Raw genomic sequence first — 24,320 nt, 5'->3', positions numbered from 1 at the left:
ACAGGCAGTGCTACGTTTTCAATCACCTGAAAGTAGCTTTTCAATTGGACCATGTTAGCAGGCACGCACGGAGCGCCGGCGAACAAGCTTTGCAAGAGCCCGGATAGCTCAGTTGGTAGAGCATCAGACTTTTAATCTGAGGGTCCAGGGTTCAAGTCCCTGTTCGGGCGCTCCCATGGTTTTTAGTTCACTAATATTAAGAGGGGCTACCTGCAATTCTGTCGGCAATTAAGCGTTTGGTGCAGGTTAAGCCATGCTTCTACACAGAAAAGTGATATGGTATAATCTTAAAAAGTTCTGGTACAGGCAAATTGCTTTATGCACCAGGTCAATTTTACATTTAAGGCAAGAGTAGCAGAATGGAAAACATAGGTTATTTAGAGAACATTTCCAGTTTGGCTAATTTGACCGCAAATTTGAAATATACATTGAATTTTTACTATAGTGTTGGAGTCTATTTTCAACTTCGACAACTTTCTTGTGGCAAATAGAAGGGTTTCGGGTCTACCGTTTGAGTCATGCGCGCTTAGATTTTCTCTCAGCACCCACATTCCAAATGCCTCTCTTGCCACGCCTACCTTTATTTATCCCCCTGTCAAACATTCCTGTCTGCTCAAGCGCTGGGATCTACTTGTTCCAGACAGATTCAGTGTCTTTCTGATCTAGAAACGTGCTTTGAGAAAATGCAAAGTCAATTTTCCCCTTGAAATGGATGTGAAGTCAGCATCATACACAAAGAGGAAGGAGACCTTCCGGATACCTTGAAACAGAAACTGACAATGATTTGCGGCAATTTGTGTGTAAGCCGGCAGAGGAGATTCAATTTACAAGCAGGTGAGCAGTGCAGCGCACAGTACTTTTCTGGTTGACAGGCAGTGCTACGTTTTCAATCACCTGAAAGTAGCTTTTCAATTGGACCATGTTAGCAGGCACGCACGGAGCGCCGGCGAACAAGCTTTGCAAGAGCCCGGATAGCTCAGTTGGTAGAGCATCAGACTTTTAATCTGAGGGTCCAGGGTTCAAGTCCCTGTTCGGGCGCTCCCATGGTTTTTAGTTCACTAATATTAAGAGGGGCTACCTGCAATTCTGTCGGCACTTAAGCATTTGGTGCAGGTTAAGCCATGCTTCTACACAGAAAAGTGATATGGTATAATCTTAAAAAGTTCTGGTACAGGCAAATTGCTTTATGCACCAGGTCAATTTTACATTTAAGGCAAGAGTAGCAGAATGGAAAACATAGGTTATTTAGAGAACATTTCCAGTTTGGCTAATTTGACCGCAAATTTGAAATATACATTGAATTTTTACTATAGTGTTGGAGTCTATTTTCAACTTCGACAACTTTCTTGTGGCAAATAGAAGGGTTTCGGGTCTACCGTTTGAGTCATGCGCGCTTAGATTTTCTCTCAGCACCCACATTCCAAATGCCTCTCTTGCCACGCCTACCTTTATTTATCCCCCTGTCAAACATTCCTGTCTGCTCAAGCGCTGGGATCTACTTGTTCCAGACAGATTCAGTGTCTTTCTGATCTAGAAACGTGCTTTGAGAAAATGCAAAGTCAATTGTCCCCTTGAAATGGATGTGAAGTCAGCATCATACACAAAGAGGAAGGAGACCTCCCGGATACCTTGAAACAGCTTATCAGCACTCAAGCAAGGGGTGAAGGTGTTGAAACTGACAATGATTTGCGGCAATTTGTGTGTAAGCCGGCAGAGGTGATTCAATTTACAAGCAGGTGAGCAGTGCAGCGCACAGTACTTTTGACAGGCAGTGCTACGTTTTCAATCACCTGAAAGTAGCTTTTCAATTGGACCATGTTAGCAGGCACGCACGGAGCGCCGGCGGACGAGCTTTGCAAGAGCCCGGATAGCTCAGTCGGTAGAGCATCAGACTTTTAATCTGAGGGTCCAGGGTTCAAGTCCCTGTTCGGGCGCTCCCATGGTTTTTAGTTCACCAATATTAAGAGGGGCTACCTGCAATTCTGTCGGCACTTAAGCGTTTGGTGCAGGTTAAGCCATGCTTCTACACAGAAAAGTGACATGGTATAATCTTAAAAAGTTCTGGTACAGGCAAATTGCTTTATGCACCAGGTCAATTTTACATTTAAGGCAAGAGTAGCAGAATGGAAAACATAGGTTATTTAGAGAACATTTCCACTTTGGCTAATTTGACCGCAAATTTGAAATATACATTGAATTTTTACTATAGTGTTGGAGTCTATTTTCAACTTCGCCAACATTCTTGTGGCAAATAGAAGGGTTGCGGGTCTACCGTTTGAGTCATGCGCGCTTAGATTTTCTCTCAGCACATTCCATATGCCTCTCTTGCCACGCCTACTTTCTTGTGGCAAATAGAAGGGTCTACCGATTGAGTCATGCGCGCTTAGATTTTCTCTCAGCACCCACATTCCAAATGCCTCTCTTGCCACGCCTACCTTTATTTATCCCCCTGTCAAACATTCCTGTCTGCTCAAGCGCTGGGATCTACTTGTTCCAGACAGATTCAGTGTCTTTCTGATCTAGAAACGTGCTTTGAGAAAATGCAAAGTCAATTGTCCCCTTGAAATGGATGTGAAGTCAGCATCATACACAAAGAGGAAGGAGACCTCCCGGATACCTTGAAACAGCTTATCAGCACTCAAGCAAGGGGTGAAGGTGTTGAAACTGACAATGATTTGCGGCAATTTGTGTGTAAGCCGGCAGAGGAGATTCAATTTACATGCAGGTGAGCAGTGCAGCGCACAGTACTTTTCTGGTTGACAGGCAGTGCTACGTTTTCAATCACCTGAAAGTAGCTTTTCAATTGGACCATGTTAGCAGGCACGCACAGAGCGCCGGCGGACGAGCTTTGCAAGAGCCCGGATAGCTCAGTCGGTAGAGCATCAGACTTTTAATCTGAGGGTCCAGGGTTCAAGTCCCTGTTCGGGCGCTCCCATGGTTTTTAGTTCACCAATATTAAGAGGGGCTACCTGCAATTCTGTCGGCGTTTGGTGCAGGTTAAGCCATGCTTCTACACAGAAAAGTGACATGGTATAATCTTAAAAAGTTCTGGTACAGGCAAATTGCTTTATGCACCAGGTCAATTTTACATTTAAGGCAAGAGTAGCAGAATGGAAAACATAGGTTATTTAGAGAACATTTCCAGTTTGGCTAATTTGACCGCAAATTTGAAATATACATTGAATTTTTACTATAGTGTTGGAGTCTATTTTCAACTTCGACAACTTTCTTGTGGCAAATAGAAGGGTTTCGGGTCTACCGTTTGAGTCATGCGCGCTTAGATTTTCTCTCAGCACCCACATTCCAAAGTCAATTGTCCCCTTGAAATGGATGTGAAGTCAGCATCATACACAAAGAGGAAGGAGACCTCCCGGATACCTTGAAACAGCTTATCAGCACTCAAGCAAGGGGTGAAGGTGTTGAAACTGACAATGATTTGCGGCAATTTGTGTGTAAGCCGGCAGAGGTGATTCAATTTACAAGCAGGTGAGCAGTGCAGCGCACAGTACTTTTGACAGGCAGTGCTACGTTTTCAATCACCTGAAAGTAGCTTTTCAATTGGACCATGTTAGCAGGCACGCACGGAGCGCCGGCGGACGAGCTTTGCAAGAGCCCAGATAGCTCAGTCGGTAGAGCATCAGACTTTTAATCTGAGGGTCCAGGGTTCAAGTCCCTGTTCAGGCGCTCCCATGGTTTTTAGTTCACCAATATTAAGAGGGGCTACCTGCAATTCTGTCGGCACTTAAGCGTTTGGTGCAGGTTAAGCCATGCTTCTACACAGAAAAGTGACATGGTATAATCTTAAAAAGTTCTGGTACAGGCAAATTGCTTTATGCACCAGGTCAATTTTACATTTAAGGCAAGAGTAGCAGAATGGAAAACATAGGTTATTTAGAGAACATTTCCACTTTGGCTAATTTGACTGCAAATTTGAAATATACATTGAATTTTTACTATAGTGTTGGAGTCTATTTTCAACTTCGCCAACATTCTTGTGGCAAATAGAAGGGTTGCGGGTCTACCGTTTGAGTCATGCGCGCTTAGATTTTCTCTCAGCACATTCCATATGCCTCTCTTGCCACGCCTACTTTCTTGTGGCAAATAGAAGGGTCTACCGATTGAGTCATGCGCGCTTAGATTTTCTCTCAGCACCCACATTCCAAATGCCTCTCTTGCCACGCCTACCTTTATTTATCCCCCTGTCAAACATTCCTGTCTGCTCAAGCGCTGGCATCTACTTGTTCCAGACAGATTCAGTGTCTTTCTGATCTAGAAACGTGCTTTGAGAAAATGCAAAGTCAATTGTCCCCTTGAAATGGATGTGAAGTCAGCATCATACACAAAGAGGAAGGAGACCTCCCGGATACCTTGAAACAGCTTATCAGCACTCAAGCAAGGGGTGAAGGTGTTGAAACTGACAATGATTTGCGGCAATTTGTGTGTAAGCCGGCAGAGGTGATTCAATTTACAAGCAGGTGAGCAGTGCAGCGCACAGTACTTTTGACAGGCAGTGCTACGTTTTCAATCACCTGAAAGTAGCTTTTCAATTGGACCATGTTAGCAGGCACGCACGGAGCGCCGGCGGACGAGCTTTGCAAGAGCCCAGATAGCTCAGTCGGTAGAGCATCAGACTTTTAATCTGAGGGTCCAGGGTTCAAGTCCCTGTTCGGGCGCTCCCATGGTTTTTAGTTCACCAATATTAAGAGGGGCTACCTGCAATTCTGTCGGCACTTAAGCGTTTGGTGCAGGTTAAGCCATGCTTCTACACAGAAAAGTGACATGGTATAATCTTAAAAAGTTCTGGTACAGGCAAATTGCTTTATGCACCAGGTCAATTTTACATTTAAGGCAAGAGTAGCAGAATGGAAAACATAGGTTATTTAGAGAACATTTCCACTTTGGCTAATTTGACCGCAAATTTGAAATATACATTGAATTTTTACTATAGTGTTGGAGTCTATTTTCAACTTCGCCAACATTCTTGTGGCAAATAGAAGGGTTGCGGGTCTACCGTTTGAGTCATGCGCGCTTAGATTTTCTCTCAGCACATTCCATATGCCTCTCTTGCCACGCCTACTTTCTTGTGGCAAATAGAAGGGTCTACCGATTGAGTCATGCGCGCTTAGATTTTCTCTCAGCACCCACATTCCAAATGCCTCTCTTGCCACGCCTACCTTTATTTATCCCCCTGTCAAACATTCCTGTCTGCTCAAGCGCTGGCATCTACTTGTTCCAGACAGATTCAGTGTCTTTCTGATCTAGAAACGTGCTTTGAGAAAATGCAAAGTCAATTGTCCCCTTGAAATGGATGTGAAGTCAGCATCATACACAAAGAGGAAGGAGACCTCCCGGATACCTTGAAACAGCTTATCAGCACTCAAGCAAGGGGTGAAGGTGTTGAAACTGACAATGATTTGCGGCAATTTGTGTGTAAGCCGGCAGAGGAGATTCAATTTACATGCAGGTGAGCAGTGCAGCGCACAGTACTTTTCTGGTTGACAGGCAGTGCTACGTTTTCAATCACCTGAAAGTAGCTTTTCAATTGGACCATGTTAGCAGGCACGCACAGAGCGCCGGCGGACGAGCTTTGCAAGAGCCCGGATAGCTCAGTCGGTAGAGCATCAGACTTTTAATCTGAGGGTCCAGGGTTCAAGTCCCTGTTCGGGCGCTCCCATGGTTTTTAGTTCACCAATATTAAGAGGGGCTACCTGCAATTCTGTCGGCACTTAAGCGTTTGGTGCAGGTTAAGCCATGCTTCTACACAGAAAAGTGACATGGTATAATCTTAAAAAGTTCTGGTACAGGCAAATTGCTTTATGCACCAGGTCAATTTTACATTTAAGGCAAGAGTAGCAGAATGGAAAACATAGGTTATTTAGAGAACATTTCCAGTTTGGCTAATTTGACCGCAAATTTGAAATATACATTGAATTTTTACTATAGTGTTGGAGTCTATTTTCAACTTCGACAACTTTCTTGTGGCAAATAGAAGGGTTTCGGGTCTACCGTTTGAGTCATGCGCGCTTAGATTTTCTCTCAGCACCCACATTCCAAATGCCTCTCTTGCCACGCCTACCTTTATTTATCCCCCTGTCAAACATTCCTGTCTGCTCAAGCGCTGGGATCTACTTGTTCCAGACAGATTCAGTGTCTTTCTGATCTAGAAACGTGCTTTGAGAAAATGCAAAGTCAATTTTCCCCTTGAAATGGATGTGAAGTCAGCATCATACACAAAGAGGAAGGAGACCTTCCGGATACCTTGAAACAGAAACTGACAATGATTTGCGGCAATTTGTGTGTAAGCCGGCAGAGGAGATTCAATTTACAAGCAGGTGAGCAGTGCAGCGCACAGTACTTTTCTGGTTGACAGGCAGTGCTACGTTTTCAATCACCTGAAAGTAGCTTTTCAATTGGACCATGTTAGCAGGCACGCACGGAGCGCCGGCGAACAAGCTTTGCAAGAGCCCAGATAGCTCAGTTGGTAGAGCATCAGACTTTTAATCTGAGGGTCCAGGGTTCAAGTCCCTGTTCGGGCGCTCCCATGGTTTTTAGTTCACTAATATTAAGAGGGGCTACCTGCAATTCTGTCGGCAATTAAGCGTTTGGTGCAGGTTAAGCCATGCTTCTACACAGAAAAGTGATATGGTATAATCTTAAAAAGTTCTGGTACAGGCAAATTGCTTTATGCACCAGGTCAATTTTACATTTAAGGCAAGAGTAGCAGAATGGAAAACATAGGTTATTTAGAGAACATTTCCAGTTTGGCTAATTTGACCGCAAATTTGAAATATACATTGAATTTTTACTATAGTGTTGGAGTCTATTTTCAACTTCGACAACTTTCTTGTGGCAAATAGAAGGGTTTCGGGTCTACCGTTTGAGTCATGCACGCTTAGATTTTCTCTCAGCACCCACATTCCAAATGCCTCTCTTGTCACGCCTACCTTTATTTATCCCCCTGTCAAACATTCCTGTCTGCTCAAGCGCTGGGATCTACTTGTTCCAGACAGATTCAGTGTCTTTCTGATCTAGAAACGTGCTTTGAGAAAATGCAAAGTCAATTGTCCCCTTGAAATGGATGTGAAGTCAGCATCATACACAAAGAGGAAGGAGACCTCCCGGATACCTTGAAACAGCTTATCAGCACTCAAGCAAGGGGTGAAGGTGTTGAAACTGACAATGATTTGCGGCAATTTGTGTGTAAGCCGGCAGAGGTGATTCAATTTACAAGCAGGTGAGCAGTGCAGCGCACAGTACTTTTGACAGGCAGTGCTACGTTTTCAATCACCTGAAAGTAGCTTTTCAATTGGACCATGTTAGCAGGCACGCACGGAGCGCCGGCGGACGAGCTTTGCAAGAGCCCGGATAGCTCAGTCGGTAGAGCATCAGACTTTTAATCTGAGGGTCCAGGGTTCAAGTCCCTGTTCGGGCGCTCCCATGGTTTTTAGTTCACCAATATTAAGAGGGGCTACCTGCAATTCTGTCGGCACTTAAGCGTTTGGTGCAGGTTAAGCCATGCTTCTACACAGAAAAGTGACATGGTATAATCTTAAAAAGTTCTGGTACAGGCAAATTGCTTTATGCACCAGGTCAATTTTACATTTAAGGCAAGAGTAGCAGAATGGAAAACATAGGTTATTTAGAGAACATTTCCACTTTGGCTAATTTGACCGCAAATTTGAAATATACATTGAATTTTTACTATAGTGTTGGAGTCTATTTTCAACTTCGCCAACATTCTTGTGGCAAATAGAAGGGTTGCGGGTCTACCGTTTGAGTCATGCGCGCTTAGATTTTCTCTCAGCACATTCCATATGCCTCTCTTGCCACGCCTACTTTCTTGTGGCAAATAGAAGGGTCTACCGATTGAGTCATGCGCGCTTAGATTTTCTCTCAGCACCCACATTCCAAATGCCTCTCTTGCCACGCCTACCTTTATTTATCCCCCTGTCAAACATTCCTGTCTGCTCAAGCGCTGGCATCTACTTGTTCCAGACAGATTCAGTGTCTTTCTGATCTAGAAACGTGCTTTGAGAAAATGCAAAGTCAATTGTCCCCTTGAAATGGATGTGAAGTCAGCATCATACACAAAGAGGAAGGAGACCTCCCGGATACCTTGAAACAGCTTATCAGCACTCAAGCAAGGGGTGAAGGTGTTGAAACTGACAATGATTTGCGGCAATTTGTGTGTAAGCCGGCAGAGGTGATTCAATTTACAAGCAGGTGAGCAGTGCAGCGCACAGTACTTTTGACAGGCAGTGCTACGTTTTCAATCACCTGAAAGTAGCTTTTCAATTGGACCATGTTAGCAGGCACGCACGGAGCACCGGCGGGCGAGCTTTGCAAGAGCCCGGATAGCTCAGTCGGTAGAGCATCAGACTTTTAATCTGAGGGTCCAGGGTTCAAGTCCCTGTTCGGGCGCTCCAATGGTTTTTAGTTCAACAATATTAAGAGGGGCTACCTGCAATTCTGTCGGCACTTAAGCGTTTGGTGCAGGTTAAGCCATGCTTCTACACAGAAAAGTGACATGGTATAATCTTAAAAAGTTCTGGTACAGGCAAATTGCTTTATGCACCAGGTCAATTTTACATTTAAGGCAAGAGTAGCAGAATGGAAAACATAGGTTATTTAGAGAACATTTCCAGTTTGGCTAATTTGACCGCAAATTTGAAATATACATTGAATTTTTACTATAGTGTTGGAGTCTATTTTCAACTTCGACAACTTTCTTGTGGCAAATAGAAGGGTTTCGGGTCTACCGTTTGAGTCATGCGCGCTTAGATTTTCTCTCAGCACCCACATTCCAAATGCCTCTCTTGCCACGCCTACCTTTATTTATCCCCCTGTCAAACATTCCTGTCTGCTCAAGCGCTGGGATCTACTTGTTCCAGACAGATTCAGTGTCTTTCTGATCTAGAAACGTGCTTTGAGAAAATGCAAAGTCAATTGTCCCCTTGAAATGGATGAGAAGTCAGCATCATACACAAAGAGGAAGGAGACCTCCCGGATACCTTGAAACAGCTTATCAGCACTCAAGCAAGGGGTGAAGGTGTTGAAACTGACAATGATTTGCGGCAATTTGTGTGTAAGCCGGCAGAGGAGATTCAATTTACAAGCAGGTGAGCAGTGCAGCGCACAGTACTTTTCTGGTTGACAGGCAGTGCTACGTTTTCAATCACCTGAAAGTAGCTTTTCAATTGGACCATGTTAGCAGGCACACACGGAGCACCGGCGCACGAGCTTTGCAAGAGCCCGGATAGCTCAGTCGGTAGAGCATCAGACTTTTAATCTGAGGGTCCAAGTCCCTGTTTGGGCGCTCCCATGGTTTTTAGTTCACCAATATTAAGAGGGGCTACCTGCAATTCTGTCGGCACTTAAGCGTTTGGTGCAGGTTAAGCCATGCTTCTACACAGAAAAGTGACATGGTATAATCTTAAAAAGTTCTGGTACAGGCAAATTGCTTTATGCACCAGGTCAATTTTACATTTAAGGCAAGAGTAGCAGAATGGAAAACATAGGTTATTTAGAGAACATTTCCAGTTTGGCTAATTTGACCGCAAATTTGAAATATACATTGAATTTTTACTATAGTGTTGGAGTCTATTTTCAACTTCGACAACTTTCTTGTGGCAAATAGAAGGGTTTCGGGTCTACCGGGTCTACCGTTTGAGTCATGCGCGCTTAGATTTTCTCTCAGCACCCACATTCCAAATGTCTCTCTTGCCACGCCTACCTTTATTTATCCCCCTGTCAAACATTCCTGTCTGCTCAAGCGCTGGGATCTACTTGTTCCAGACAGATTCAGTGTCTTTCTGATCTAGAAACGTGCTTTGAGAAAATACAAAGTCAATTTTCCCCTTGAAATGGATGTGAAGTCTGCATCATACACAAAGAGGAAGGAGACCTCCCGGATACCTTGAAACAGCTTATCAGCACTCAAGCAAGGGGTGAAGGTGTTGAAACTGACAATGATTTGCGGCAATTTGTGTGTAAGCCGGCAGAGGAGATTCAATTTACAAGCAGGTGAGCAGTGCAGCGCACAGTACTTTTCTGGTTGACAGGCAGTGCTACGTTTTCAATCACCTGAAAGTAGCTTTTCAATTGGACCATGTTAGCAGGCACACACGGAGCAACGGCGGACGAGCTTTGCAAGAGCCCGGATAGCTCAGTCGGTAGAGCATCAGACTTTTAATCTGAGGGTCCAGGGTTCAAGTCCCTGTTCGGGCGCTCCAATGGTTTTTAGTTCACCAATATTAAGAGGGGCTACCTGCAATTCTGTCGGCACTTAAGCGTTTGGTGCAGGTTAAGCCATGCTTCTACACAGAAAAGTGACATGGTATAATCTTAAAAAGTTCTGGTACAGGCAAATTGCTTTATGCACCAGGTCAATTTTACATTTAAGGCAAGAGTAGCAGAATGGAAAACATAGGTTATTTAGAGAACATTTCCAGTTTGGCTAATTTGACCGCAAATTTGAAATATACATTGAATTTTTACTATAGTGTTGGAGTCTATTTTCAACTTCGACAACTTTCTTGTGGCAAATAGAAGGGTTTCGGGTCTACCGGGTCTACCGTTTGAGTCATGCGCGCTTAGAATTTCTCTCAGCACCCACATTCCAAATGCCTCTCTTGCCACGCCTACCTTTATTTATCCCCCTGTCAAACATTCCTGTCTGCTCAAGCGCTGGGATCTACTTGTTCGAGACAGATTCAGTGTCTTTCTGATCTAGAAACGTGCTTTGAGAAAATGCAAAGTCAATTGTCCCCTTGAAATGGATGTGAAGTCAGCATCATACACAAAGAGGAAGGAGACCTCCCGGATACCTTGAAACAGCTTATCAGCACTCAAGCAAGGGGTGAAGGTGTTGAAACTGACAATGATTTGCGGCAATTTGTGTGTAAACCGGCAGAGGAGATTCAATTTACAAGCAGGTGAGCAGTGCAGCGCACAGTACTTTTCTGGTTGACAGGCAGTGCTACGTTTTCAATCACCTGAAAGTAGCTTTTCAATTGGACCATGTTAGCAGGCACGCACGGAGCACCAGCGGAATAGCTTTGCAAGAGCCCGGATAGCTCAGTCGGTAGAGCATCAGACTTTTAATCTGAGGGTCCAGGGTTCAAGTCCCTGTTCGGGCGCTCCCATGGTTTTTAGTTCACCAATATTAAGAGGGGATACCTGCAATTCTGTCGGCACTTAGGCGTTTGGTGCAGGTTAAGCCATGCTTCTACACAGAAAAGTGACATGGTATAATCTTAAAAAGTTCTTCCCACGTAAGCCCACGACACCGCCCCAACCGGACCCTTGCCACCGTGGCAGGCACCAAACCTGACCAATATGACCACACGAAGAGGTTTGACATCACATGAGAATTATACACCCACATCCCAGGACAGCCAGGTTGTTAAATGTAAGATGTAAAACGTAAAGTGTAAAATGTAACATGTACAGTACGAAATGTTAACTGTTGTTGTATATAGTTCACAGGTTTTCTTTTCTCTTAAGTTTTATGCTGAAATGTATTATTGTGACCACACACTCTGAACCCCCCCCCCCCCCACAGAAACACGGAGGCACCAATGCCACTCTTACTTAAAACCAATACGAAGAGGTGCTAAACCACCACATATCACAAGAGGCGACGACGCCACCCACTCCACGAACTAACTGTTCTCTTCCCACAGACGCTGACTCAAAGCCACACCCCAGTACACACAAAAGCCGGGAGGAGCGAGACGAGGCTGTCGACACAGACATACGACCACCTACTCTCCTCCTCTACTCACCTACTGATTACTTCCACCAGACAACCGAGGACCCACCCGGACACTCCAAACCCCCAGGACGACCTGGCAACACGACCATAAGACCAGGTTAGCACCCGACACCCACACTTCTACTCTCCCCTACTCCCCCGGCACCTCTCCCCCAGTCCCCTTAATCCCCACACCACATCCCTGATCCCCCACCCCGCCATACGGGCCCCCAAAGTAGAATCAGAGATGCCCTCACAACCGCACCAGCGCGCCACACCAGGACCTGAGGACGGGGGCCATACGAAGCCCACCCTTCTTACATGCATATCCATTAACTGTAAAGGCCTCAATAACCCAGCTAAACGTCACCGCCTTCTCCGGTGGGCCAACCGCACCAACGCCGACTTAATCCTACTCCAGGAAACCCACTTTGAACAGTCGAGAGCCTTCCCCCTCATGAGCAGACACTATAGGGAGTGCCACTTAGCAAACTCACCACAGGGGAAAAAAGATGGGGTAGCTATACTGGTGCGCAAAACCTGCCCTATCACCTTCACACGCACAGTAACTGACCCCCAAGGGAGGTACCTTACAGTAGCGGGGCAGATAGGGCCACACAAATACGCCTTCTCCTCGATTTACGCCCCCACCCACCCCGACACACACTTCTGGAACACACTCCAGACACACCTCCGTCTTTTCTCCTCCCACCACCTTATATTAGGGGGAGACTACAATGCCACGCTGGCACCTGAGCTAGACAGACGCCGACCGAAAACACCACATGCGAGACCCCTACCTCCCACGCGAAACGACAAAACACTCCAAGCCTTTGTCTCCCGCACACATCTAGTAGACGCCTGGCGGATTCTCCACCCCACCGAAACAGACAACACATTCTACTCCAACCCACACGCTTCCTACTCCCGTATAGACATGTTCCTCACGTCCCCCTCCCTACTCCCGCACATTGCAAAAGCAAACATAGGATCAATCACATGGTCAGACCACGCGGACATACTCCTCTCCTTCACCCTTCCACACACGACTAGGAATTGGTCCTGGAGACTCAACCCGACCCACCTACACAACACGACTATCAAAAATAAAATCCAATCAGACATCGCGGATTACTTTGAAATCAACAAAGGCTCCGTTACTTCAGCATGCACCCTATGGGCCGCCCACAAAGCGGTCATACGGGGCAAACTAATAGCGGCAGCCTCGGCACACAAAAAACAACAGCTACAAACGCTGGAAACACACCTGTCAGCCCTAAGAACACTGGAATACCAACACAAAATAGATCCCACGCCTGGCCTCATGTCCCAAATCCAAACACACAGAAAGGAAATACAATCCTTTATGGCACAGGACTCAAAAAAAGCCCTCCAATGGACTAGACAGATGTTCTACGAAAAATCCAACAAGGCAGACACACTCTTAGCCCACAGACTCCGCAAACGGACACACAACAAACACATCCCACACATACTAACACCCGATGGACGAAAACACACTCTCCCGAATCAAATTGCAACAGTCTTCCAAGACTATTACGCCTCCTTATACGACCATAACCCCGAAGCGCGAAGCAACCCCTCCCGAACAAGAACCAACATAAAGGCCTTCTTAGACCACATCCCAATGCCCACCCTCACGGAACTAGGGAAACAAACACTGTGCTCACCCATCACGCTCGAGGAAATAGCACAAGCCATGAAAACCCTAAAGCCCAACAAATGCCCGGGACCGGACGGCTTCTCCGGACTGTATTACAAAACTTTCCCGTCATTACTCCTACCACAACTCCTACACCTATTCACATCACTCATGGACGGGGAGGTCCCGCCCACTGACATGATAAAAGCCAACATCTGCCTACTCCCCAAGCCCCACGCATCACACACTGACCCGGGCCACTACAGACCGATATCACTACTCAACACCGACATTAAGCTATTCACCAAAATCTTAGCCAACCGACTACACCCCTTCCTCCCCAAATTAATCCACCCAGACCAAGTCGGATTCATCCCGAACCGTCAAGCATGCGACAACACCAGGAGAACATATGACCTCATCTGGACGGCAAACCACCGACAACAACCGACTCTCCTCCTCTCCCTAGACGCCGAAAAGGCATTCGACCGCATACTATGGCCATACCTCTTTGCAACCCTCGAAAGAATGGGCTTTCCCGGAGTTTTTGTAGAAACCATAAAAAACATATACTCCCATCCCACAGCGAGCCTACTCATCCCGAATGCCCACCCACCCTCCTTCACAATCTATAATGGTACACGACAGGGATGCCCCCTCTCCCCCCTCCTATTTGCCCTATCCTTAGAACCCCTCCTCCAGAAAATTCGCCAGACTGACACCATTTCCGGCATCCGAATCCGCGAGGAGGAATATAAAATTTCGGCATATGCAGACGACCTACTACTGACGTTAACGAACCCTAACACCTCCCTGCCCCCGCTCATAACCCTCCTAGAGGACTATGCTAAAATATCGGGATACAAATTAAACTTAAGCAAAACCGAAGCACTACCAATCCACATCCCCACAGACGACATAGCTGCACTCAAAACAGACTACCCATTCCGATATGAGACGCAGAGCATTAAATACTTGGGGACCCACATACCGGGAGATTTACAACTCACATACCAACTAAACTACTCCCCGCTACTAGAAAGAGCGAATCAAGACCTAGACAAATGGCAAAACCTGACCATATCGTGGCTGGGACGCCTAGCCTCGGTCAAGATGAACCTCTTACCGCGTTTCCTGTACCTATTTCAGGCCCTGCCAATCCCGATATCCAAAAAAGATTTTAAAACCCTACAATCCCGAATTGATAAATTCATTTGGGCAGGGAAAAAGGCCAGAATCAAGCGCACGACACTCTATATACCACACAAAAGAGGGGGCCTGGGACTCCCCAACCTATGGGATTACCACCAAGCAGCCCAACTAGCACAGATCCAGAACCTACACGCACCGGCAGGGCTCAAACTATGGGTCGACATTGAACACGACTTATCTGGACGGGACTTCCCCTCCCTGTATCTCTGGCTATCAAGACAAGACAGACCACAGACACCCCCCACAACACCAGCACTCACCCACTCAATACAACTCTGGGATAGAATGACCCGCAAATACGACATCATCAACACACCATCCCCCCTCACACCAATCCTCCGAAACAAACAATTCCAACCCGGGATGACACCCCAACACTTCGCGAGATATGAAGACAACAACCTAGTACGATTCCACCAATTTTTTCGGGGACAACATATTCTACCCTTCACACAACTGCCCAACGACACCCCATACACGACCTTTGACCACTTTAGATTCCTGCAGATACGGAGCTTCCTCACTCAACCACATAACCAAAAAACAGCGACAACCAAGCTCACCACCTTCGAGAAAATGTGCATGAACACCCCGATACAAAAGGGCCAGATATCCATCATATACGGCATCATACACCACACTACCTCCCCCGAAGCCCTATCATACACGAAGGCATGGGAACGAGATATAGGTCCAATCACTGACCCATCAGACTGGCAAGACATATGGGAAGCCACAGCAGCAATCTCCATTTGCGTGACACACAAAGAACAAGCGTATAAAACCATGCTTCGCTGGTACATCACCCCACTCAGATTGAAACAAATGCGCATTGCACCCTCAGACCGCTGCTGGAAAGGGTGCGACGACCAAGGCACATACATCCACCTATGGTGGAACTGCCCACACATTGCCCAGCTATGGCAGGACATATTACAATTGGTAAACAGGGCACTACACAGCAATCTCCCACTGGACCCCTGGCTCTGGCTCTTGTCTAAGCCCCACGAGACCCTTACTAGAGCCCAAAACAAAATGACGGCCCGGATTGCGTTGGCCACCCGGAGAACCATAGCCAGACATTGGGGTAGCAACACTACCCCGGCAATATCTGAAGTATTGCACAAAATCACAGAAACCATGGAAATGGACGAACTGTCAGCCCTGGTCCACGACACCACAAACTCATACCACAAGATATGGGACCCATGGCTAACCAGGTCAATACTGGCTCCCTAACAACTATACGCCCACAGGCCCACCCCCCACTCCTCCTCTACCCATCCTACTCCCCTGTTCCCCCTCACAGCTTACTACACCCCCCATACCTGCAGACGATCTCCCGATACTGCAGACGGCCCCCGATGACGCCCACTACCCAACTCATAAGACGACCGACGCCCACCAAACACACGCATACGACACCCCCCCCCTCTCAAACCTGGACCCACAGGACTCCAATTCAAAACAATACGAAATGGAGATTACGATTCACATGAATAACACATTAGGACAAGACGGAGAACCCAAACGCACTCCCAAGACACATATCAGCCCTAACTCCATGGGCACACTAAAACACCCAGTTGCGGCACTAGTTCATAACATGCCAAACCCTAAACGCCGACCACCACTCCTTCAATTTCCTTTTTACGCATTTCAAGGAATCACAACTCCCTCCTCACTGTTGTTATTGTTATGATTATTATGAGAAAACTATGTGACAAACCCTGTACCGCAATATTGATGTGTTATATACCCCTCCCGATCCCACTTCTTTTCTGTATCCCTACCCCTAACCCCCCAAAAATATGAAAATGGAAATAAATAAAGAATTTAAAAAAAAAAAAAAAAAAAAAAAAAAAAGTTCTGGTACAGGCAAATTGCTTTATGCACCAGGTCAATTTTACATTTAAGGCAACAGTAGCAGAATGGAAAACATAGGTTATTTAGAGAACATTTCCAGTTTGGCTCATTTGACCGCAAATTTGAAATATACATTGAATTTTTACTATAGTGTTGGAGTCTATTTTCAACTTCGACAACTTTCTTGTGGCAAATAGAAGGGTTTCGGGTCTACCGGGTCTACCGTTTGAGTCATGCGCGCTTAGATTTTCTCTCAGCACCCACATTCCAAATGCCTCTCTTGCCACGCCTACCTTTATTTATCCCCCTGTCAAACATTCCTGTCTGCTCAAGCGCTGGGATCTACTTGTTCCAGACAGATTCAGTGTCTTTCTGATCTAGAAACGTGCTTTGAGAAAATGCAAAGTCAATTGTCCCCTTGAAATGGATGTGAAGTCAGCATCATACACAAAGAGGAAGGAGACCTCCCGGATACCTTGAAACAGCTTATCAGCACTCAAGCAAGGGGTGAAGGTGTTGAAACTGACAATGATTTGCGGCAATTTGTGTGTAAGCCGGCAGAGGAGATTCAATTTACATGCAGGTGAGCAGTGCAGCGCACAGTACTTTTCTGGTTGACAGGCAGTGCTACGTTTTCAATCACCTGAAAGTAGCTTTTCAATTGGACCATGTTAGCAGGCACACACGGAGCACCGGCGCACGAGCTTTGCAAGAGCCCGGATAGCTCAGTCGGTAGAGCATCAGACTTTTAATCTGAGGGTCCAAGTCCCTGTTCGGGCGCTCCCATGGTTTTTAGTTCACCAATATTAAGAGGGGCTACCTGCAATTCTGTCGGCACTTAAGCGTTTGGTGCAGGTTAAGCCATGCTTCTACACAGAAAAGTGACATGGTATAATCTTAAAAAGTTCTGGTACAGGCAAATTGCTTTATGCACCAGGTCAATTTTACATTTAAGGCAAGAGTAGCAGAATGGAAAACATAGGTTATTTAGAGAACATTTCCAGTTTGGCTCATTTGACCGCAAATTTGAAATATACATTGAATTTTTACTATAGTGTTGGAGTCTATTTTCAACTTCGACAACTTTCTTGTGGCAAATAGAAGGGTTTCGGGTCTACCGGGTCTACCGTTTGAGTCATGCGCGCTTAGATTTTCTCTCAGCACCCACATTCCAAATGCCTCTCTTGCCACGCCTACCTTTATTTATCCCCCTGTCAAACATTCCTGTCTGCTCAAGCGCTGGGATCTACTTGTTCCAGACAGATTCAGTGTCTTTCTGATCTAGAAACGTGCTTTGAGAAAATGCAAAGTCAATTGTCCCCTTGAAATGGATGTGAAGTCAGCATCATACACAAAGAGGAAGGAGACCTCCCGGATACCTTGAAACAGCTTATCAGCACTCAAGCAAGGGGTGAAGGTGTTGAAACTGACAATGATTTGCGGCAATTTGTGTGTAAGCCGGCAGAGGAGATTCAATTTACAAGCAGGTGAGCAGTGCAGCGCACAGTACTTTTCTGGTTCACAGGCAGTGCTACGTTTTCAATCACCTGAAAGTAGCTTTTCAATTGGACCATGTTAGCAGGCACGCACGGAGCACCGGCGGACGAGCTTTGCAAGAGCCCGGATAGCTCAGTCGGTAGAGCATCAGACTTTTAATCTGAGGGTCCAGGGTTCAAGTCCCTGTTCGGGCGCTCCCATGGTTTTTAGTTCACCAATATTAAGAGGGGCTACCTGCAATTCTGTCGGCACTTAAGCGTTTGGTGCAGGTTAAGCCATGCTTCTACACAGAAAAGTGACATGGTATAATCTTAAAAAGTTATGGTACAGGCAAATTGCTTTATGCACCAGGTCAATTTTACATTTAAGGCAAGAGTAGCAGAATGGAAAACATAGGTTATTTAGAGAACATTTCCAGTTTGGCTCATTTGACCGCAAATTTGAAATATACATTGAATTTTTACTATAGTGTTGGAGTCTATTTTCAACTTCGACAACTTTCTTGTGGCAAATAGAAGGGTTTCGGATCTACCGGGTCTACCGTTTGAGTCATGCGCGCTTAGATTTTCTCTCAGCACCCACATTCCAAATGCCTCTCTTGCCACGCCTACCTTTATTTATCCCCCTGTCAAACATTCCTGTCTGCTCAAGCGCTGGGATCTACTTGTTCCAGACAGATTCAGTGTCTTTCTGATCTAGAAACGTGCTTTGAGAAAATGCAAAGTCAATTGTCCCCTTGAAATGGATGTGAAGTCAGCATCATACACAAAGAGGAAGGAGACCTCCCGGATACCTTGAAACAGCTTATCAGCACTCAAGCAAGGGGTGAAGGTGTTGAAACTGACAATGATTTGCGGCAATTTGTGTGTAAGCCGGCAGAGGAGATTCAATTTACAAGCAGGTGAGCAGTGCAGCGCACAGTACTTTTCTGGTTGACAGGCAGTGCTACGTTTTCAATCACCTGAAAGTAGCTTTTCAATTGGACCATGTTAGCAGGCACACACGGAGCAACGGCGGACGAGCTTTGCAAGAGCCCGGATAGCTCAGTCGGTAGAGCATCAGACTTTTAATCTGAGGGTCCAGGGTTCAAGTCCCTGTTCGGGCGCTCCAATGGTTTTTAGTTCACCAATATTAAGAGGGGCTACCTGCAATTCTGTTGGCACTTAAGCGTTTGGTGCAGGTTAAGCCATGCTTCTACACAGAAAAGTGACATGGTATAATCTTAAAAAGTTATGGTACAGGCAAATTGCTTTATGCACCAGGTCAATTTTACATTTAAGGCAAGAGTAGCAGAATGGAAAACATAGGTTATTTAGAGAACATTTCCAGTTTGGCTCATTTGACCGCAAATTTGAAATATACATTGAATTTTTACTATAGTGTTGGAGTCTATTTTCAACTTCGACAACTTTCTTGTGGCAAATAGAAGGGTTTCGGATCTACCGGGTCTACCGTTTGAGTCATGCGCGCTTAGATTTTCTCTCAGCACCCACATTCCAAATGCCTCTCTTGCCACGCCTACCTTTATTTATCCCCCTGTCAAACATTCCTGTCTGCTCAAGCGCTGGGATCTACTTGTTCCAGACAGATTCAGTGTCTTTCTGATCTAGAAACGTGCTTTGAGAAAATGCAAAGTCAATTGTCCCCTTGAAATGGATGTGAAGTCAGCATCATACACAAAGAGGAAGGAGACCTCCCGGATACCTTGAAACAGCTTATCAGCACTCAAGCAAGGGGTGAAGGTGTTGAAACTGACAATGATTTGCGGCAATTTGTGTGTAAGCCGGCAGAGGAGATTCAATTTACAAGCAGGTGAGCAGTGCAGCGCACAGTATTTTTCTGGTTGACAGGCAGTGCTACGTTTTCAATCACCTGAAAGTAGCTTTTCAATTGGACCATGTTAGCAGGCACGCACGGAGCACCGGCGGACGAGCTTTGCAAGAGCCCGGATAGCTCAGTCGGTAGAGCATCAGACTTTTAATCTGAGGGTCCAGGGTTCAAGTCCCTGTTCGGGCGCTCCCATGGTTTTTAGTTCACCAATATTAAGAGGGGATACCTGCAATTCTGTCGGCACTTAGGCGTTTGGTGCAGGTTAAACCATGCTTCTACACAGAAAAGTGACATGGTATAATCTTAAAAAGTTCTGGTACAGGCAAATTGCTTTATGCACCAGGTCAATTTTACATTTAAGGCAAGAGTAGCAGAATGGAAAACATAGGTTATTTAGAGAACATTTCCAGTTTGGCTCATTTGACCGCAAATTTGAAATATACATTGAATTTTTACTATAGTGTTGGAGTCTATTTTCAACTTCGACAACTTTCTTGTGGCAAATAGAAGGGTTTCGGGTCTACCGGGTCTACCGTTTGAGTCATGCGCGCTTAGATTTTCTCTCAGCACCCACATTCCAAATGCCTCTCTTGCCACGCCTACCTTTATTTATCCCCCTGTCAAACATTCCTGTCTGCTCAAGCGCTGGGATCTACTTGTTCCAGACAGATTCAGTGTCTTTCTGATCTAGAAACGTGCTTTGAGAAAATGCAAAGTCAATTGTCCCCTTGAAATGGATGTGAAGTCAGCATCATACACAAAGAGGAAGGAGACCTCCCGGATACCTTGAAACAGCTTATCAGCACTCAAGCAAGGGGTGAAGGTGTTGAAACTGACAATGATTTGCGGCAATTTGTGTGTAAGCCGGCAGAGGAGATTCAATTTACAAGCAGGTGAGCAGTGCAGCGCACAGTACTTTTCTGGTTGACAGGCAGTGCTACGTTTTCAATCACCTGAAAGTAGCTTTTCAATTGGACCATGTTAGCAGGCACACACGGAGCACCGGCGCACGAGCTTTGCAAGAGCCCGGATAGCTCAGTCGGTAGAGCATCAGACTTTTAATCTGAGGGTCCAAGTCCCTGTTTGGGCGCTCCCATGGTTTTTAGTTCACCAATATTAAGAGGGGCTACCTGCAATTCTGTCGGCACTTAAGCGTTTGGTGCAGGTTAAGCCATGCTTCTACACAGAAAAGTGACATGGTATAATCTTAAAAAGTTCTGGTACAGGCAAATTGCTTTATGCACCAGGTCAATTTTACATTTAAGGCAAGAGTAGCAGAATGGAAAACATAGGTTATTTAGAGAACATTTCCAGTTTGGCTCATTTGACCGCAAATTTGAAATATACATTGAATTTTTACTATAGTGTTGGAGTCTATTTTCAACTTCGACAACTTTCTTGTGGCAAATAGAAGGGTTTCGGGTCTACCGGGTCTACCGTTTGGGTCATGCGCGCTTAGATTTTCTCTCAGCACCCACATTCCAAATGTCTCTCTTGCCACGCCTACCTTTATTTATCCCCCTGTCAAACATTCCTGTCTGCTCAAGCGCTGGGATCTACTTGTTCCAGACAGATTCAGTGTCTTTCTGATCTAGAAACGTGCTTTGAGAAAATACAAAGTCAATTTTCCCCTTGAAATGGATGTGAAGTCTGCATCATACACAAAGAGGAAGGAGACCTCCCGGATACCTTGAAACAGCTTATCAGCACTCAAGCAAGGGGTGAAGGTGTTGAAACTGACAATGATTTGCGGCAATTTGTGTGTAAGCCGGCAGAGGAGATTCAATTTACAAGCAGGTGAGCAGTGCAGCGCACAGTACTTTTCTGGTTGACAGGCAGTGCTACGTTTTCAATCACCTGAAAGTAGCTTTTCAATTGGACCATGTTAGCAGGCACACACGGAGCAACGGCGGACGAGCTTTGCAAGAGCCCGGATAGCTCAGTCGGTAGAGCATCAGACTTTTAATCTGAGGGTCCAGGGTTCAAGTCCCTGTTTGGGCGCTCCAATGGTTTTTAGTTCACCAATATTAAGAGGGGCTACCTGCAATTCTGTCGGCACTTAAGCGTTTGGTGCAGGTTAAGCCATGCTTCTACACAGAAAAGTGACATGGTATAATCTTAAAAAGTTCTGGTACAGGCAAATTGCTTTATGCACCAGGTCAATTTTACATTTAAGGCAAGAGTAGCAGAATGGAAAACATAGGTTATTTAGAGAACATTTCCAGTTTGGCTCATTTGACCGCAAATTTGAAATATACATTGAATTTTTACTATAGTGTTGGAGTCTATTTTCAACTTCGACAACTTTCTTGTGGCAAATAGAAGGGTTTCGGGTCTACCGGGTCTACCGTTTGAGTCATGCGCGCTTAGATTTTCTCTCAGCACCCACATTCCAAATGCCTCTCTTGCCACGCCTACCTTTATTTATCCCCCTGTCAAACATTCCTGTCTGCTCAAGCGCTGGGATCTACTTGTTCCAGACAGATTCAGTGTCTTTCTGATCTAGAAACGTGCTTTGAGAAAATGCAAAGTCAATTGTCCCCTTGAAATGGATGTGAAGTCAGCATCATACACAAAGAGGAAGGAGACCTCCCGGATACCTTGAAACAGCTTATCAGCACTCAAGCAAGGGGTGAAGGTGTTGAAACTGACAATGATTTGCGGCAATTTGTGTGTAAGCCGGCAGAGGAGATTCAATTTACAAGCAGGTGAGCAGTGCAGCGCACAGTACTTTTCTGGTTCACAGGCAGTGCTACGTTTTCAATCACCTGAAAGTAGCTTTTCAATTGGACCATGTTAGCAGGCACGCACGGAGCACCGGCGGACGAGCTTTGCAAGAGCCCGGATAGCTCAGTCGGTAGAGCATCAGACTTTTAATCTGAGGGTCCAGGGTTCAAGTCCCTGTTCGGGCGCTCCCATGGTTTTTAGTTCACCAATATTAAGAGGGGCTACCTGCAATTCTGTCGGCACTTAAGCGTTTGGTGCAGGTTAAGCCATGCTTCTACACAGAAAAGTGACATGGTATAATCTTAAAAAGTTATGGTACAGGCAAATTGCTTTATGCACCAGGTCAATTTTACATTTAAGGCAAGAGTAGCAGAATGGAAAACATAGGTTATTTAGAGAACATTTCCAGTTTGGCTCATTTGACCGCAAATTTGAAATATACATTGAATTTTTACTATAGTGTTGGAGTCTATTTTCAACTTCGACAACTTTCTTGTGGCAAATAGAAGGGTTTCGGATCTACCGGGTCTACCGTTTGAGTCATGCGCGCTTAGATTTTCTCTCAGCACCCACATTCCAAATGCCTCTCTTGCCACGCCTACCTTTATTTATCCCCCTGTCAAACATTCCTGTCTGCTCAAGCGCTGGGATCTACTTGTTCCAGACAGATTCAGTGTCTTTCTGATCTAGAAACGTGCTTTGAGAAAATGCAAAGTCAATTGTCCCCTTGAAATGGATGTGAAGTCAGCATCATACACAAAGAGGAAGGAGACCTCCCGGATACCTTGAAACAGCTTATCAGCACTCAAGCAAGGGGTGAAGGTGTTGAAACTGACAATGATTTGCGGCAATTTGTGTGTAAGCCGGCAGAGGAGATTCAATTTACAAGCAGGTGAGCAGTGCAGCGCACAGTACTTTTCTGGTTGACAGGCAGTGCTACGTTTTCAATCACCTGAAAGTAGCTTTTCAATTGGACCATGTTAGCAGGCACACACGGAGCAACGGCGGACGAGCTTTGCAAGAGCCCGGATAGCTCAGTCGGTAGAGCATCAGACTTTTAATCTGAGGGTCCAGGGTTCAAGTCCCTGTTCGGGCGCTCCCATGGTTTTTAGTTCACCAATATTAAGAGGGGATACCTGCAATTCTGTCGGCACTTAGGCGTTTGGTGCAGGTTAAGCCATGCTTCTACACAGAAAAGTGACATGGTATAATCTTAAAAAGTTCTGGTACAGGCAAATTGCTTTATGCACCAGGTCAATTTTACATTTAAGGCAAGAGTAGCAGAATGGAAAACATAGGTTATTTAGAGAACATTTCCAGTTTGGCTCATTTGACCGCAAATTTGAAATATACATTGAATTTTTACTATAGTGTTGGAGTCTATTTTCAACTTCGACAACTTTCTTGTGGCAAATAGAAGGGTTTCGGGTCTACCGGGTCTACCGTTTGAGTCATGCGCGCTTAGATTTTCTCTCAGCACCCACATTCCAAATGCCTCTCTTGCCACGCCTACCTTTATTTATCCCCCTGTCAAACATTCCTGTCTGCTCAAGCGCTGGGATCTACTTGTTCCAGACAGATTCAGTGTCTTTCTGATCTAGAAACGTGCTTTGAGAAAATGCAAAGTCAATTGTCCCCTTGAAATGGATGTGAAGTCAGCATCATACACAAAGAGGAAGGAGACCTCCCGGATACCTTGAAACAGCTTATCAGCACTCAAGCAAGGGGTGAAGGTGTTGAAACTGACAATGATTTGCGGCAATTTGTGTG

The 24,320-nt window shown here is 45.5% G+C and overlaps 17 non-coding genes across 17 annotated transcripts; all 17 read left to right on the top strand.

The window, feature by feature from the left end:
* Window positions 1-97: 97 nt before the first annotated feature.
* Window positions 98-170, top strand: TRNAK-UUU (transfer RNA lysine (anticodon UUU)). The gene has a single exon. It is a non-coding gene; the product is annotated as a tRNA-Lys (tRNA).
* Window positions 171-965: 795 nt separating this feature from the next.
* TRNAK-UUU (transfer RNA lysine (anticodon UUU)) lies at window positions 966-1,038 on the top strand. The gene has a single exon. It is a non-coding gene; the product is annotated as a tRNA-Lys (tRNA).
* An 823-nt stretch (window positions 1,039-1,861) lies between these two features.
* Window positions 1,862-1,934, top strand: TRNAK-UUU (transfer RNA lysine (anticodon UUU)). The gene has a single exon. It is a non-coding gene; the product is annotated as a tRNA-Lys (tRNA).
* A 922-nt stretch (window positions 1,935-2,856) lies between these two features.
* Window positions 2,857-2,929, top strand: TRNAK-UUU (transfer RNA lysine (anticodon UUU)). The gene has a single exon. It is a non-coding gene; the product is annotated as a tRNA-Lys (tRNA).
* Window positions 2,930-4,600: 1,671 nt separating this feature from the next.
* Window positions 4,601-4,673, top strand: TRNAK-UUU (transfer RNA lysine (anticodon UUU)). The gene has a single exon. It is a non-coding gene; the product is annotated as a tRNA-Lys (tRNA).
* A 922-nt stretch (window positions 4,674-5,595) lies between these two features.
* On the top strand, window positions 5,596-5,668 carry TRNAK-UUU (transfer RNA lysine (anticodon UUU)). The gene has a single exon. It is a non-coding gene; the product is annotated as a tRNA-Lys (tRNA).
* A 795-nt stretch (window positions 5,669-6,463) lies between these two features.
* On the top strand, window positions 6,464-6,536 carry TRNAK-UUU (transfer RNA lysine (anticodon UUU)). Its single transcript has one exon. It is a non-coding gene; the product is annotated as a tRNA-Lys (tRNA).
* Window positions 6,537-7,359: 823 nt separating this feature from the next.
* TRNAK-UUU (transfer RNA lysine (anticodon UUU)) lies at window positions 7,360-7,432 on the top strand. The gene has a single exon. It is a non-coding gene; the product is annotated as a tRNA-Lys (tRNA).
* A 916-nt stretch (window positions 7,433-8,348) lies between these two features.
* TRNAK-UUU (transfer RNA lysine (anticodon UUU)) lies at window positions 8,349-8,421 on the top strand. The gene has a single exon. It is a non-coding gene; the product is annotated as a tRNA-Lys (tRNA).
* Window positions 8,422-10,154: 1,733 nt separating this feature from the next.
* On the top strand, window positions 10,155-10,227 carry TRNAK-UUU (transfer RNA lysine (anticodon UUU)). The gene has a single exon. It is a non-coding gene; the product is annotated as a tRNA-Lys (tRNA).
* An 838-nt stretch (window positions 10,228-11,065) lies between these two features.
* TRNAK-UUU (transfer RNA lysine (anticodon UUU)) lies at window positions 11,066-11,138 on the top strand. The gene has a single exon. It is a non-coding gene; the product is annotated as a tRNA-Lys (tRNA).
* Window positions 11,139-18,114: 6,976 nt separating this feature from the next.
* Window positions 18,115-18,187, top strand: TRNAK-UUU (transfer RNA lysine (anticodon UUU)). Its single transcript has one exon. It is a non-coding gene; the product is annotated as a tRNA-Lys (tRNA).
* An 838-nt stretch (window positions 18,188-19,025) lies between these two features.
* TRNAK-UUU (transfer RNA lysine (anticodon UUU)) lies at window positions 19,026-19,098 on the top strand. The gene has a single exon. It is a non-coding gene; the product is annotated as a tRNA-Lys (tRNA).
* Window positions 19,099-19,936: 838 nt separating this feature from the next.
* Window positions 19,937-20,009, top strand: TRNAK-UUU (transfer RNA lysine (anticodon UUU)). The gene has a single exon. It is a non-coding gene; the product is annotated as a tRNA-Lys (tRNA).
* Window positions 20,010-21,751: 1,742 nt separating this feature from the next.
* On the top strand, window positions 21,752-21,824 carry TRNAK-UUU (transfer RNA lysine (anticodon UUU)). The gene has a single exon. It is a non-coding gene; the product is annotated as a tRNA-Lys (tRNA).
* Window positions 21,825-22,662: 838 nt separating this feature from the next.
* TRNAK-UUU (transfer RNA lysine (anticodon UUU)) lies at window positions 22,663-22,735 on the top strand. Its single transcript has one exon. It is a non-coding gene; the product is annotated as a tRNA-Lys (tRNA).
* An 838-nt stretch (window positions 22,736-23,573) lies between these two features.
* Window positions 23,574-23,646, top strand: TRNAK-UUU (transfer RNA lysine (anticodon UUU)). Its single transcript has one exon. It is a non-coding gene; the product is annotated as a tRNA-Lys (tRNA).
* Window positions 23,647-24,320: the final 674 nt, after the last annotated feature.

This window comes from Pelobates fuscus, chromosome 5 (assembly GCF_036172605.1).
Source record: "Pelobates fuscus isolate aPelFus1 chromosome 5, aPelFus1.pri, whole genome shotgun sequence".
NCBI lineage: Eukaryota > Metazoa > Chordata > Amphibia > Anura > Pelobatidae > Pelobates > Pelobates fuscus.
Note: the sequence above shows the minus strand (reverse complement) of the source record. Positions and strands in the feature narration are given on the sequence as shown.